Genomic DNA, 15409 nt, shown 5'->3' with positions numbered 1-15409 from the left:
AGCAAAGGGCTTTGAATCAATTTAACAAAAACAAAATTGGATTGAGTTCTTTTTTGTATGATCTTGAGCCAATGGAAGTTCTTTGAGCTCCACTGTCAGTTTTGCAGGATAACGATAATATCAATCTAGTGATATCATCAGCCCTAAAATAATTGTGCAGGGGATTAAATGAGCTAATGTAAATGAAAGCACTATTATTTATAAAGTGCTATTATTCATAAAGTATAAAGGCAAAGATGGAAATTATGGGAATGGCAAGTATGAAAAGGCATAAAAACAATGTAACAATTTCTATAGTATAGGATAAGTTAACTGTGTCATAATATAGATGTAGATGTTCCAAGGGAATGGGTTGGCCTGGAACTTTAATATCACCAGCTGCTCTTTCTGGGACCAAATTTCTCCATATGGAATTAAAGAGGAAAAAATATTTTTTTTTCAGAAATTTCAAGGTGTAATTCTTCCTGGGGTAAGAGAATAAAAAACACAACTAAAAATTTTCATTAGATCTTGGAGAAATCAACTAATCAACTCCTAAGTTTCTGCTGACCAAAGTCATGTGCCCAGCACTGTAGTAGTTTCCATGTAGCACTTCAAAGAGATCATGAGTTAATTGGAAAGAAAAGAATAACATATATTAAATAATTCACTAGCAGACTGTTTGAGACTGACTCTAGTCACAGTGAGATGAGGAAAAGTTCAGCATGAACCTGAACACTGACAGGCACTTTCATGGAGAAGGTAGGAACTGAATAAAGTCTTAAAGGCTAAAGAAATGCAGGAAATAAAAGAGGAAAAGAGGACAAGAAGAAGAATGAAGGGGAAAGAAGGAACAGAGAAGGGAGAGGGAAGAAAAACTTGGGGAAAAATAGTGAAGGAAAAAGGGAAAGTGTGGGAATAAAGCAAGGAGAGGAGTGAAGAGGAAGAAAAAAGCCAGAATAGAAGAATTAGAGCATTTCTAGAGAAACAGGCTGGAATTAAACTAGGATGGCTTACCTGGAAGGCTGTAGATGTAGAGTCAGTGAGTAGTTGGATGAAGCCAAATTATATTCAAAGCTAGGGAGTCTAGCTATGATGCTTCCGTCAGCTGGTTCCTAATAGGGGATTGTCATGGAAGAAGTTTTGATTTATAGCAGGTGGAAGGGCAGCTTGGAGGGAATCAAGAACAGGAAGTACAAAGCCCAAGTCAGAGCTCTCTGTGATCTAAGCTATGTTCATAACAGCCTGCATTGCAAGATGAACAAGGAAAGGGTTCATTTGAGGGAAAATCATAGAGCCTTGGAATATTAGAAATAAAAATGGGGAATGAAGAAGAATAAAATATCAGAAGATCTGATAAGATTCTATCAGGCTAGGAAACTGGAAGAAACATGGTGTATTGAGGGAGAAACATGAAGTGTCTGGAAAAAGGAAGTGTGATGATTTTAAGTTTGAATGAGTTCATTGGAGGTGATGGCCAGTCACTCAAACAGGAAAATCATATAAGCAGTGGAGATGATGAGGTTAAAATAGCAAGGACAAGGCCAGGGCTGGAGAGATGTACTGTAGGTGACAGTCAGCTCTCAGAAGAATTGGGCAGAGAGGCCCAAGGAGAAGCACTAAAGAAAAGTCCTTGGAGAATCCTCACAAGTAAGAAGGCAGGAGAGAAACAAAGCATTAAGGAAGACAGATAAAGCGTAATCTCAGAGGATAGGAGGAGAACCCCCCAAATCAGGTATACACAGATGAAAGTAGGAATGAATATCAAGAATGAGGGAATGATCAATAGTGCCATACTGCAGAGATCAAGGATAATGGAGTGGAGAGCTAAAATGGTTGTAGGTGTACCTCAGAGATATTGTGGATTTTGTTCCAGACCATCCCAATAAAACAAAAAAATCACAATAAAGCAACTTACAATTTTTTTTTGGTTTCCCAGTATATACAAAAGTTATGTTTATACTATACTGTAGTCTATTAAATGTGCAACAGCATTATATCTAAGAAATGTATGTATCTTAGTTGAAAAATACTTTATTGCTGAAAAATATCAACACAGAGACTTGGAGTGAGCACGTGCTGTTGGAAAAATGGCACCTGTAGACTTGCTACACACAGTATTGCCACAAATTTTTATTTTGTAAAAAACACAATATCTGCAAAGCGCAATGAAGTGAAGTGCCATAAAAAAAGGTATGTCTGTATTTGTTGGAAACAAATGTCAGCTTGTATGAAAAATGAGATTGGGATGTCAGAGGTGGAAACATTAGCAAAGGCCATCAGCTTAAAGAGTTCACCAGGAAACAGGAAGAGAGGAAATTAGGAGTTATAATAGGATCAAAGATAGGACTTTCTGAGATACAGAGATTGAAACACATGGAGAGAAGGAGGCTGAAGCTGTAAAAGATGGAGGAATGAGGTACACCTTGTGGAAGAAAAATCCCAGAAGGAGCAGGGGTCCAGAGTTCATGTGAAGCAGTTATCTTTAAATGAGAGAAAAGAAACCTCTTTCTTTGAAAATAATGGAAAAAAGTCCACTCAGACACAAAGCTTTTATGAGGTGAGAACGAGGTACATTAGATGTTCACAAAGATGGCTTTAAACTCCCACTGATCTGAAATGGCCACGTAGCATGAGTGAGATAGAAACTTTTGATGGTTTAAGTTACTGATATTTTCAGATTGTTATTGCATCATAACTTAGCCCATCCTGACTGAATACAAGGAGAAAGTTGCCTCCTGAGGTTAGTACAGCAGGGAGAGATTGGGGTTTTAAGGAAAGAAGAGGTATGAAATAAAAACTGAGTAACATCCAAGTGATTCAAAACATACTTTTCTCAACATGTGTTCTGAAAACTTTCAAACCTACAGAAAAGTGTAGAAACTAGTGTAATGACCACCTATAGACTCCTCACCCAGACTCATCAGTTGGTAACATTTTGCCACATTTGCTTTACCTTTCTTTATGTAATGTAAGTAGACACGCACACACAGAAGCCTCTCTTTCCTTTTTTTTAAAAGAAAACTATTTGAAAGTAAGTAACAGACATCATGTCAATTCACTCTGAGAATTTCAGCATGTATCTTTAAGAACAAAGACTCTTTCCTTTAGAACTGTAATACTACTATCATGCCCAAAGAATTTAATATTAACACAATAACTTTATCTTGCATACAGTTCTATATTAAAATATTCCCAACTGTCCTTAAATTTACATCTAGCTATCCCCAAACCCCCATTTATGATCTCAGCAAGGATCACATGATGCATTTGATACATATATGTAAAGAAGGAAAGCAGTAAGGTAGGCTGGGAAGAGTTCGAGTAGCCTGATTCTAATGAGCTATATTTGCACCATGAGGAAACAGGAGTTACTAGGTATAAAGTGACCTACTTGCTTGGAGAGCAGGGACCTTTCCTTGAGATTACCGGCAAATATGACATGGTGATGATGGTGATAATGAGGTTGATGATGAAAAGCAAGATGAATGATGCATAGCATCAAATGAAAAAATGACACTTTTCAGATGTTAATGGATTGATAAAGAAAAGAAAAATTAGAAATATGATTTGGCAATGTAAAAATTAATGCTAATTAGACTCTTCATACCCTACCAAAAATGTTTAATTACCATGCATTAAATAATCAATCATTAAATCAATGTGAAATTAATTTGTTCTAAGTTCTCTACACATACATGCTCAATTTGCAAGTAGCATGGTCAACTCCTCCCAACTTTTATTAATTAGAGCTGGCACTGGTGATGGAATATTTATTTATAGACCAGGTGCAATTAAAGAGGAATGGGCTAGGTTCACTCTAGAAATGCTAAGGGGAATTTAAGATATGAATGCTTGAGACACCTAGAATCTCAGAGCCAGATGTGACTTCTGTGATCCCTTTATATCATGGGGATCTGAAAGTTATAATGTGAGGTCATGTGCTATTCTCAGTATTTCAAAATAGCTAATGGAAGTGTAGATTTATTGATGATAAGGCTGCACAGGCTAGATAAAACATCAGGTGTTTTGTTTTGCTTTTGGCTAGAATTATATTAACTCCTTATGATAACAGCAGTTATCCTCTAACCAAATACTCCAATTAGCAGTTAAATGTATCTTCTATGAAAAAAAGAACAAAAAATTAATTTTACTTTAATCAATGAGTTTGTTAGAAGAGGGATTTTTTCAAAACAAGGGGAAAGGACAGGGTGCTGAGGGAACAAATAGTAGAAGTCTTTCTAGTAAAAAGATAGAAAAGCACTATTCTTGCCCCATACTTTCATTTTATAGAAGATTGCCCATATGACACAGACAAGTTTATGCAGCTACTTAATAGAAGCAATTAACAGCAATCCTAGCATATCAAGGGCTAGTTGAGGAATAAATGTAGTGAACTAAAAGTAGAATGTCCCCAGTGACAACAAATTTGAAGCAGGAAAACCAGTCAGGAGGCTGGTGTGGCATCCCAGAGCCATGACGTTGTCCTAATTTCAAGCAGTAGATGTTGAAGTCACGATGAATAGGCCTCAGTGACTGATGGACACTGGCTTGGGGGTGTGAGAATGGAGGGGAAGGGAAGGAAGCACCTCAAATGACAGCAGGGTTTCTGACTGGCAGCTTCTGAATGTGCCATTTGTTGAGGCAGAGGAGAAATATTACAGAAAACAAATATTGGGAAATGACCTCAGAAGGCCTGAGAAGTCTGAGATTTAAAGACTGGCTTCTGTTTCAAAGGTGTCCAGGGAGTCTTCCCAGCCTGCTCTCTAGTCATGTGCCAGCAGGGAGAAGCCTCTGCGGAAGGCAGACGCCAGGGGTCAGTGCAAGCCCAACTTCCCCATCTGGAGTGCTGAAGTCCCTTTCCTTCAGCGTCTGTTCATTATCAAGAGAATTTAGGAGAACTCTAAACAGCAGATTCGTTTATGATAGCAGCATTTACAAGCAGTTGTAATTATGGTGTATGGAAAACAATTATTCCCTACTAAAATTGCTCTTTTAATTTTCTCTTATTTGTCCCACAGTGAATGTTAAATAAGCCTCATTGCCTCACAGACTGCCTCGGATATGTGCACGGATGTTCCTAAATATCAGGCTGTGAAAGACACAACATGCTCTAACCTGCGCATGCACACTCCCACACTCACACACACACTCACATCACACATTACACTGACAAGCTCCGGGACAAGCATGCATAGGTACCCCATGCCGCTTCCCAACCCAGGCCCATCTCATGCAACCTCCTCCCCATCCACCTGGAAAGCACCTGCTCATCTTCCTCAAGAGTCACCTCTTCTATAAGCCCTTTCCCTCCAGAGCCCCCAAACAGACCTGGCTACTCCATCCTTTATGCTACCATGCCCTCTGAGCGGGTATTTCCCCCTCTGGAATGTCCATTTACTTCTCAGTTTACACGTTAGTCTTCACACATGAGATCTTAAGTACCTTGAAGGCACGGGCCTTATCTTATGCATTACCATTCCCCAAAGCTCAGCACATGTAAAAACTTAATAAATCAGTTTTCAATTAAATAAGTGAGTAGTTTAGCATAAAGAGGATTGGCTAGGGACAAGGAAAAGGGCAAGGATAAAAACACAAATGAAGACATTTGGCATGCTGGAAAATCACAACCAGGGCATGCCTCTGACTTACACAGGCTTCCCTAGTGAAGTCATGGGTGTGATGCTGGGAAGTCTGCATCAGACTGAATCGTGGGGTGCCCTGGATGTCAGGCTCAGTGGACAAATAATAAAACACCATCATAGGTTCTCGTTCTGGTAGTTATGAAAATAACGGATTGCTTTCTCTTTCAGTTCATAGCTGAACGTACTGCTCTCCTAATAAAGGCCACAAAATTGCCTGCTTTCCCAAAATGTTGGTTTGCAAATAGCTTAGTTTTCATATTTTCAACCTCTACCTAGAAAGGCAGGAAAGGCAGTTGGTGTCAGGAGCTGAATTTGCCTCCTTTCTGAGGACTTCTGTGATAATAAAGCACATTTGCAGAAGTGCATTCCATTTCAAAGTATCTGGGATCTTAGTGTGGATGCAAAGACAATGCACGGTAGGAGTCCCTAACTGTAGTTGACAAGAAAATAGGTGTCCTTCAAATCAGACCCCTCAGACAGATGGGTGGGGATGAGAAACAAAACACATCTTCACAATCAGAAGCAATGACATTTAATAAAGTGATTAGGCAGTGACATTAAATAAGTTCTCAGGCCATCTTGGAGTGATTAATGTGGGTGGATGGAGGCCAGGATCTATTAGAGGAGGGATGTGGAAAGCTGTTCTTTTGATTAAAATGTATGTTTGGGGGGTTGAAATTTCAGGGAAGAGTTGTTATTAATTGATTGTCCTTGGCCTTAAAATGGTCTTGATTATTAAACAGCTCTCTTTTCACATTTGGAGAAGGAGTGGGAAAAGTCTCTCTTTTCACATATGAGGGACAGGAGGAAGGTGCTGGTGCCAAGAATCCTTTGTTGGAACTGAATACCTTGCTGTTCACAGGCACTTTGGATTCTTCCCTATCCACAGACTCTCCCTTTGTCTTGGATAAATGCTTAAGGAGCTTCTGAATTCCTTTATTTGCCCTCTTAACACCAGTGGACAGAGCAGTGCGGAAAATCCCTGGAGCTTCACATATAAGTTTTTGCTGTTGTTGTTGTTTTACCTGTAACCTATGTTTTAATCCGTTCAGGTGGCTATAACAAAATATCATAGGCTAGATGGCTTACAAACAACAGAAATTTATTTCTCCCAGTTCTGGAAGCTGGGAAGTCTAGGATTGGGGCACCGGCATATTCTTACCTGGTGAAGGCCTGTTCCTCATAGACAATGGTGCCCTTTTGCTGTGTCCTCTGGTGGTGAAAGAGGCCAGCAAGGTCTCTAGGGTCTCTTTGATAAGGGCACTAATCCCATTTATGAGGGCTCTGCCCTCATGACCAAATCACCTCCTAACAGTGCCACCTCCTAACACCATCACATTGACGATTAGGTTTCAATATGTGAATTTGCAGGGAGACACAAACCTTCAGACCATAGCACCCAATGCTAATGAGTGCAGAGAAAAAAGGCCTGAGTTGTCTTTCTCCATCTGCCTTTAGAAGCTCCATGAAAAAAAAATCAAGGGTGTTAAAAGAAGATGCGTGCAAGGTTTTGTTAAGCATAGACCCCAGACCCCAAGTACCTTGTTGAAGCAGTGACCCTTAGAAAAATACTTTTGTCCACAGAACTTGAGAATTGAAAGGAGAATTAAAATCTTCTGGACCAGTGATTCCTAGGATTTTGGATTTCATGAACTAATAAAAACAATTTTCTTAAGGCAAGATCTTTTTTGTACATTGACAAATAAAGCAATTAAAGATAAATTACTATCTACCACTGACAAAATTACATAAAATATAAAAATTAGAACACAATCTCTAAAGGACTAAAGGATTTTAAAATGTAATACAGTTTACTCTATGAAAAACTTATTCGGTATTCTAATTTTTCCTCATTTTACAGCGTATAGTTTAATTAAACAAATACTACATAACTGGGAGAAGGTTTAAGGTACGTACAATCTCTGACACTCCAGCAGAAACTGATGCAATAAGGAGAATAATAATAGCTAACACTCAATGAGCATTTACAAGGTGTTAGTTAAAAGGATGTAATAAAGGTTACCATGGTTTATTTTATGTGTATTTTATGTGTTAATTCATTTCATCTTCACAACACCCCAGAGGTGAATATTATTATTATCCCCATTTTACAGAGAAGAGACTGAGGTACAGAGACATGAAACAGCTTCCCCACGGGCTCACAGTAGAAGGTGGTAGAGACAGATTTCAAACCTAGATGGCCTGGGTCTGAAGTCTGTGCTCCTGAGCCCTAAAGGAGGCGCCGAGGACCTCCGTGGGTTAACTGGCTGGAGTGGCAACAGCCCAAGACTTCTGTGTGGGTGAAATTGAGCAATCAGCTGGAATCCTAGCTGACAATTAAAAAGAAGAGAGAGAGAGAAAGAGACAGAGAGAGAGAGAGAGAGTGTGTGTGTGTGTGTGCACGCGTGTACGCATGTGCGTGTGTGTTTGTGCACATGTGTGTGTGCTGTGGAGTGTGGGTGTGAGCGTAGGATATGAGCACATGCACATGTGTTTCTTTGGATGATTAAAACAGAAATTGGGGTAAAATTGGGGGTAGAAAGAGCCTTCAGTCTTACTACTTGCAGTTTTTATATGTACACATATAGTAAAAATATATAAATTTATATACGTTTATATTTCAAAAATATTAAATATGTGTTATATATTTATGTATATAGAAAATATAAATTATATATAAAATATAAATATGTATATAAATACAAATATGAAAATATATTACATAAATATATATTTTACTAAACTATATGATTATGTACACACACTGCTAGGGTCCCTCTCAGAGCCTTAGAAGGAATCTATGCAAGTGAAGGGTGCTGAATTAAGTTTTCTCCTCTGATTCTCCTCTGATTCTAGCCCAGATCTCCAAAGCCCAAGCTCTTGACCATTCATCAGTGAGAGAATTAGGACTAGAACTTAGGTGTGACAAATGCTGTCTGCTCTTTGTGAAAAATCACCATATATCCCAGTCTCCTCCTGTGATCAAACTAGTCTATCAACAGATCTCAATGAGTTCACTCATATTTGTCAAAGAATGTATCCTGCTTTTTGCTCGAGAAAAATGTAAACATTCCAATTTCCCAGTCCCAATGTTAAAGGAGAAGCGAACGAACATTTGAAGAGAAGCTGAGTTGCAAATCCTTCTTTAGGTAGGAAGCTAGGCCAGATAATACAATATTGCTTTCCAAAAGGGTCATTCCACTCCATTGTCCCTCCTTTCCATGCTGTCTAGAGGCAATACTCTTCTAGCGTGAGGAAACAATACTCCTGGGTCACTGAAATTCACCTAGGAAATGGGACAGGTTAGTGGACGGAGAAGAAGTCATAGTGTCTATGAGCAACTCCAGCACCAACTCAGAATCTGCTCACAAATATTTCCATTTCTCCATAGAATTCACTCTTTCTACACCTGTGGAGGCTGGGAGGAAAAGGCTATTAAAATAGTCAATTCCAGTTAATGCCAAAGACAATCAAACAAAACTTCCCATGAAATTTTTATCACCATTACTTGCTATTTTTAATAAATAAAAACAGCCCTATATTTCCTCCCCAATGAATCCTGGCCTCCAACCACCCACATTAATCACTTAAAAATGGCCTGAGAACTCATTTAATGTCACTGCTTAATCACTTTATTAAATGCCACTGCTCCTGAATGTGAATATTTGTTTTATCTCATCTCTGACACCTTCCATAGAGTTCTAGTCTAAGAACCCCAACTATTTTTCAAGATAAAATGAGTATCCCATTTGCCACTCTTCCCCATGAAGACCAAACAATACAATTGGAGATGCAACAGAAAAGCAGCTCTTTTCTGCATATTTCTTCTTTGGTTTCACTCACCGAAATCTTATCATAGGAAATTATTGCTATAGATCAAGGCTGGCCTTTCCAAATCTCTCACTAATGGGGGTAACAATATTTTATCCTGTACATTTTTATTTTTAATTATTCCTTATTCTGAGGAGAGAAAGTGGTATAAAAGTTCTGAAAACTTCAGAAAGAGAGGACACTGAGAGAAAAAGAGGTAAGAAACAGGAAGAAAGAGCTTCTGTTACCAGTAGAAATGTCACCAAAACAGAATTTTTGCTCCTCTCACTAAAACCCAAATGTCACATGACTAGGGTAACGAATGTCCTGCCCTCTCTTGGTGGAGAAAGTGCTAAGTATGAAAGGATGGACAAATACATAATTAGTACAGGAAGAATCTGCTCTGGAGGGAGATGTTTTTCACTGTAGTTGATACAGTCTCGGAATAAAAAAGAAAACTAAATTCTACTGAGTGCTTCCTGTATGTTATGAGGATACATTTTTTGTAACAAATATTTTTATTCCAAGAATAGAAAATCGATTTATATTTGCATGCCAACACCAATTGATTGGTAATGGCTTGCTGCAATACAGTGTTGAGAAGAATGCTGAGACTTTATCAAGTGCAGCTGGAAAGAGATCTGTGCTAAATTAACAAGGACTATTGTGGACAGAAGAGAGAAACATCATGTCTGCCAAGTCTACTAATCCTGCAGTGACATATTGGTTAATCCATCCAATGCTGCCATGAAAACAAGAGGAACGTAGGCGGTGAACATCCACCAAGACCTCAGCCTCATTTCACCAACCATTACATCTCCTTCCTTATGGAAATTTGAAACTGACATTGTTGGCTGCATATGTTTAAAAAGAATCTTAGAGATCCTCTGCACCTAACCCTTCACTTTATGAATATGGAAACTAGGAACAAAACAAGTAATCTACCTATTATTACTTTAAGGTATAGGTTTTTTTAATGTACATTTTTGCAGATAGGGTTATCTCCCTGTATAAAACTGAATTCTGAGAGGGACACTACAAAATAAACATTTCAGAATGTTATACCTTTATAGTGACATCAATTATATTAATAAAGAAAGCTTTCTTTACGGAGCAAAATTATTGGCCATTGAGGGAATTATATCTACACTTAAGGATTTAGAAATATAGGAAGAAATCACACTTTAGGATGTCAAAATTATGATATTCATAATAAAGTAGAAATATTTTATTGTAGAATGAAAACAAGGACTTTTAAAAAAGCTAATAATTTTACCTTTTTTCTTCATTTGATCCTCACAACAACCTTAATAAAATGTGTTCAATTTTTTCCCTATTTTTCAGGGAACACGTATCATAGAGCTAATCAATGGCAAGGCTGGGACCTGTGCCCAGGCCTGGCTTATACAATAGTTTTGGCTCTTAACCTCTCTGTTCTATTGTCTCCTTCTGCGTCCTTTGGAAAAGAAGCAGTATCTCATTCTCCATGGAATAATAAAGTGAATTCAAAGGCATAACAGAGTATGAGAAAACCACTTAATGGGCCCAGGAAGAAAGAGGTAACTATCATCGGAAAAAAAATGAAAGAAATGTTATACAGTGGATGTAAGATATCAAGAGGGACCTGTCTCTGATGTACTGGAATCCAGAATGTGATGGACACTAAGACTTATCACTCTTTTCATCCCTACCATTTTGACTTATTCCTGAAGGAGTAGGGGAGTGGGGAGTGGAGAATGGAGAAGTATTCTAGAGAAGGATACCTTGTCATAAAAGTATGAAACTTGAGGTTCAGGTAGGTAGTATTCTTCATTTCAACTAAGGTTGGGATTTGAGGAGAGAAATCTAATCCATAGTCAGCCAGAGTGGTTTAATTTCTTTCTAGAACAAGATAGATAAGATAGGAGAGAGAGAGAGAGAAAGATGGGTGAAGAGATAGACAGAGATAGATGGATAGATAAATAGATGGATAGACAGACAGACAGGCAGGCAGGCAGGCAGGCAGGCAGGCAGGCAGACAGACAGACAGACAGACAGACAGACAGACAGACAGACAGATAGATAGATAGATAGATAATGGACGGACAGATTAATAGATGGGTTGATAGATAGGTAGAAAGATGGATAAATAGATACATGGGTAGATAAAACAAGCAAGCTGTCTGCAAAACTGGTACTACAGAATGGTATGTGGTTTTCCCAGCTATGGTTTAAGATACTAATGTGTTGGTCTCCTGGCAGAGGGAAGAGCACACATCCAGGATATGCAGGCTACATGGATGCTTATTGATTTATCAAGCAGACTTTATGCTAAAAATAGAGGCAGAAAAGAAAAACATCCAGAAATGAATCAGGATAGCATCTATAGCAAGAGAAGAAAAAATATCAGTGGAAGGGATGTCTGGTAGTTCACAGAGGAAGTAGTTCATAGTGGAAATGGAAGAAAACTTGCAAATAATAAGAGTAGCCTTAGTACATCCCCCACACAGCCTATGGGTAATAAATGAAGTCATCATCTCTCCACAGGAGCTTACTAACATGCTGTTAATTCTATTTTAGGAAAATCTTTTGGTCCTCCAATCTCCAACCCCATTTTTCTGCTCCTCTTCATAGCAAAACACTATGATAGAGTTACCAATTGTCCTTGCATTTTCCCCTGAACCCTTCAGTCAGGCTCATACCTTCACCACCTCACTGAAATGTCAATGACCTCCACATTGCAAAAATCTCATAGATCGCAACTTACTTAAACTAACAGTAGAGCAAATATCAAGCCATATGCACTGTTGTAGCCATGCTGGTTGTTTAATATTAAAATATTTCCACATCATTGACAAATAGACACATTTCCAAACCTCTAAGTGCCTCCACCAACCACTGCTATTCCCTGGGACCCATTTCTTACTACCCCAGGATCCAGAAATCAAAGAGTTAATCCAGGCATTGTAGAAGGCCTCCAGGTCCTTGCTCCGACACTAAGGCCAGTTTCTATTCCCATTGGTCAACAGCATATGTACCAGTTATACCCCCTGGAACTCTCACTCCCTGGCATTGCCATACCCACCACCAGCCCAAGGGCCTGCCCACCCTCCACACACAGCCCTGAGGACCTCTGAGTGGGACCTTCTCTGACACAGCCTTCTGGAAAGCTTCTCTGGTGTCCACTGTGCTCCTGGAATGCCAGCCAGTCCACCATGGCTCTCATGACCCAACCTTAGATCCTGGCTCTAATAGGCTCAGACATTTGTAGAAAGTGCCCCTGATGACACTGGTATTCAAGCGAGCAGATGTCTAGGGCTCATTTAGCCTCTAAAATTGTGACCTGGTGCTTCTGGTACCCATATAGTGTCACTTTCACATGGCTGCACAGTACCGTAGCCTCCATGACACTTTACCTCTGAGAGGGTCTGGGAGAGGCAGGGAACACAGGTGGTCAGGAAAAAAAGGATGGGGACCTTGGGGGCAGTTTGAGGTCAGGGATGCCCAGAGTGTGGGTCACTGTTGAATTTTACCTCCATTTAACTGCACAGGCTCACCCAAACCCACCAAACACTTGCCCATCACAAGAATTAGCAACAATAATTTCATTAATAAAAATGAGAACAATCATTATAGTATTTTCTCTATTTGGTAAATATTAACTTGTTTGAGTACCATAATCATCATTATCATTTTCATTTCTACAGATACGACAACTGAGACACAAAGAAGTGATTTAAAACTTAAATGGCAGAATTAACATTCAAACCCAGTCAATGTGGCACATGGACAAATGCCCTTCACTGCTACAGTACTTTGCATCTTGTTTGACTCCAAAGATCATATTCCATCCAATTAAGTATGATATTCCAAATGATTTTCTTGATTTAGTTGACAATAAGGGTACTTTAATATGCAAAATCTCAGTAACATCTGGCCTAAAAGATTTGGTGAGGATAGAATGTTTTTAATGTGAATGCTTTTCAATAGAAGCTGAAAGAATTTGGCACCATGATCAATACGATTTAATTTGGCACACTATGTCACCAATGACTATTCACAGGGAACTTTTTCTGTGTTTGAGTCTGTTCTCTTTACGCATGGCTCAGACAGCAGCATCATTTATCTAGTGAGAGCCTCCTCAAATAGACAATTTCTAAAAATTAATAAATGATTTGGAATTTGTTACAATGATTTGATGAATAATTTACACTACAACTATGTCACATGACAGAATTATAACATATTCAGCATAACTTTTTTAAAGGATAAAAGAGAATTTCTTTCAGGCTGTTATATATACACTTTCACATTAATATTTTACTATGCTGATTGTTAAATATTTTGAATATCACTTCATTTTTTTTTTCTAAGACAGGGTCTTGCTCTGTCACCCAGGCTGACGTGCAGTAGAGCAATCACGGCTCACTGCAGCCTATACTTCCTGGGCTCAAGGGATCCTCCCTGGTCAGCCTTCCGAGTAGCTGGGTCTACAGGTGCATGCCATCACACCCAGCTAACTTTTTGCATTTTTTGTAGAGATGGAGTTTCACCATGTTGCCTAGGCTGGTCTCAAACTCATAGACCCAAGGGCCTCTGAAAGTGCAGGGACTACAGGTGCTAGCCACTTCACCCAGCCCACTTCACCTTTCACTAGCATTTGACACTCCTTCCTCCTTAAAACATGTATCCATTTGGCTTTTATGCAACATACTCTTGTTTTCTTTCTTGGTCACCATTGCAAATTCTCAGTTTCCTTTGCTAATTATTCCACATCTCCCTGATCTCCAAATCTTAGTGTGTTCAAGGCTCAGTCTTGTGACCTCTTCTCTTACCTCTTTTGTCTTCCTTGGTCTTCTTATCCAGTATCATGGCTTTAAATATCCTGGATACTCTTAAATGTGTACCTCCAAGCTTGCCTCTTTCTTGTACACCAGACTAGTATATCCAATTGGTTACTAGACATCTCTACTTGGGTATCTAAAAGGCATCTTAAATTTAATATATCTAAAACTCTGAAACTGCCAGACTCCGACAGTCCTTCCTGTCTTGGTCAATGGCAGCTCTGTCCCTCTAGTTGTTCTAGCCCCAAACCTCAGTCATTCTTGATTCACATCTCATGCCCAATCTATCAGTGAGTCTCCTAGGATCTATTTTCAGAATAGATCCTGAACCTGACTGCCCTTTAGCACCTCCTGTTTTATCACCCTGGACCATGCTATCATCATTTCTCACATGGACTATTTATATTTGCTCAATGATCTCCCTGATTCCACCCTTGCTCTCCTACTCTCTGTTATTGATAGTAATAAAGGAATCACTAAGTAGTAATTACTTTTAAATATAAGGCAATTTAGGTGGCTTTGCAATTTAAAATCCTCCAATGGCTTCCATCTAACTCAAAATGAAAACCAAATCATTGTAGTGACCTGCAGACCACTGCATGAACTGACAGTGCACTGCCTCTAACTCATCTCCCGGAAGCCTCTTCCTCCTTCATTTGGCTTCAGCCATACTGGCTTCCTTTCTGTTCCTTGTATGTGACAAACACACTCCTGTCTCAGGGGCTTCATATTTGTTCTACCTGCCCAGGAAGTTCTTCCCTGAAATATCCACATGGTTCTTTTCCTTACTTCCCTCAGTGCTTCCTTCAAATGTTATTGTTCTTGTAACAAATTAACACAAATGTAGCATCTTAAAACAGCACAAATTTATTATCTTGCAGTTCTGCAGGCCAGAAGTCTAGAGGTCAAAATGTCAGCAGGGCTATTGCCTTGTCTTTTCCATATTCTAGAGGCTGCCCATATTTCTTGGCTCCAGGCCCCTTTCTCCATCTTCAAAGCCATCATCATGGCATCTTCAAATCTCTTTCTTTCTCTGCTTTCATCATCACGTTGCCTTCTCTGACTCTAACCCCCCTGCCATTTTGTAAAGACCCTCATGATTACGTAGGGCCTGCCTGGATAATTTAGGATGATCTCCCCACCTCATGATCA

This window comes from Gorilla gorilla, chromosome 9 (genome assembly GCF_029281585.2).
Source record: "Gorilla gorilla gorilla isolate KB3781 chromosome 9, NHGRI_mGorGor1-v2.1_pri, whole genome shotgun sequence".
NCBI classification, from domain to species: Eukaryota; Metazoa; Chordata; class Mammalia; order Primates; family Hominidae; genus Gorilla; species Gorilla gorilla.
The sequence above is the reverse complement of the archived record's forward strand: the minus strand, read 5'-3'. Positions refer to the sequence as shown.